The following is a 1829-nucleotide window of genomic DNA, read 5'->3' as shown; positions in this document are numbered from 1 at the left end:
CAGTCAGAACCCAAACTGCAGTCAGGTCAAGACCCTGGTGAGGACGACAAGCACGCAGGTGAGCTTCCCTGAGACGGTTTCTGACAGTTTGTACAGAAATTATTCTGTGGTGCAAACCCACAGCTTCATCAGCTGTCCGGGTGGCTGGTCTCAAATGATCCCGCAGGTGAAGAATCCGGATGTGGAGGTCCTGGGCTGGCGTGGTTACACGTGGTCTGCTTTTCAGGCCGGTTGGATGTACTGCCAAATTCTCTAAAACAACATTGGAGGTGGCTTATGGTAGAGAAATTAACAATTAAATCATATGGCAACAGCTCTGATGGACATTTCTGCAATCAGCATGCCAATTGCATGCTCCTTCGAAACTTGAGACATCTGTGGCATTGTGTTGTGTGACACAACTGCACATTTTAGAGTGGCCTTTTATTGTCCCCAGCACAAGGTGCACCTATGTAATGATCACGCTGTTTAATCAGCTTCTTGCTATGCCACACCTGTCAGGTGGATGAATTACCTTGGCAAAGGAGAAATGCTCACATCCCTGTATGTAAACTAATTCATGCGCAACATTTTAGAAAAACAAGCTTTTTGTGCAAATGGAACATTTCTGGGATCTTTTATTTCATGAGACCAACACTTTACGCGTTGTGTTTATATTTTAGTTCAGTGTATGTTTTTTGACTACTTTTACTTTTACTTCACTACATTCCTAAAGAAAATAATGTACCTTTGACCTTTGAATTTTCCTGACACCCACAATGACTTGCTACATTTTGAATGCTTAGCAGGACAGGGAAATGGTCCAGTTCACACACTTAAGAGAACATCGCTGTTCATCCCTACTGCCTCTTATCACTGAACACAAATGCTTCTTTTGTAAATGATGTCTGAGTGTTGGAGTGTGCCCCTGGCGATCTGTAAGTTTACAAAATGCCACCTTTAATTAAGTAAGTATATTTTAGCAATTATATTTACTTTTGATACTTAATTATATTTAAAACCAAATACTTTTAGACTTTTACAGAAGTAGTATTTTACTGGGTGACTTTCACTTTTACTTGAGTCATTTAAAGGTATCGTTACTTTTATTCAAGTATGACAATGGGTACACGCACACACACACACACTCACCCACACACACACACACAGACACACACACAGATTAATCATCACAATAAACCATGAAGCCATGAAAACATTCCCGCCAGGAACTGAGAGTTCGCTAAGGTCCATCTGAATCTTTATGGTTCTCATTCTGCCCACAGTTAGTCAGTAGAATAAAGCAGTTAGGTTGAGTATAATGTACAAATAACGTTATCATTGGGTTCGCAGCTGTTTTGCAGCAGAGGTCAAGGAGAGATACCGTCTCCAATCCTGAGGACCAATTTACTCCCTGAATGAGATTACATCTAAACTCCAGTTATGTTTTTCTTCATGTTTCCTGGAGAATTAGATTAAACTGAATATAATCACAATGACAGTCATTGTTGTTTATATTGCCATATCCACAACTCTATATTTTATATATCAAATAGAGGGGATAGGTATGTGTGTGAATTTGGGCTTGTGTATCTGGCAAAGCTTTTCTGCTTATTTGTCAGTAGGAACAATCAGACGAACAAGACAGACAACCCCGTTACACAATATTCATACATATTTGGGTAGACAGATTTTGGTCACGCTGTGCATTAGTGTGTGTGTGTGTGTGTGGGTGTGCCTGCAAGCATTCAGGCATTTATCACACGTTCACGTGCGTGTGTGTGTGCGTGCTAGTGTATGTGCATGAGCTTGCCCGCCGGTGTGTGTGTCTCCGCCAGCAGATGTGTGTG

The sequence above is a fragment of the Oncorhynchus gorbuscha genome, linkage group LG14 (genome assembly GCF_021184085.1).
Source record: "Oncorhynchus gorbuscha isolate QuinsamMale2020 ecotype Even-year linkage group LG14, OgorEven_v1.0, whole genome shotgun sequence".
Taxonomy (NCBI): Eukaryota; Metazoa; Chordata; class Actinopteri; order Salmoniformes; family Salmonidae; genus Oncorhynchus; species Oncorhynchus gorbuscha.
The sequence above is the reverse complement of the archived record's forward strand: the minus strand, read 5'-3'. Positions refer to the sequence as shown.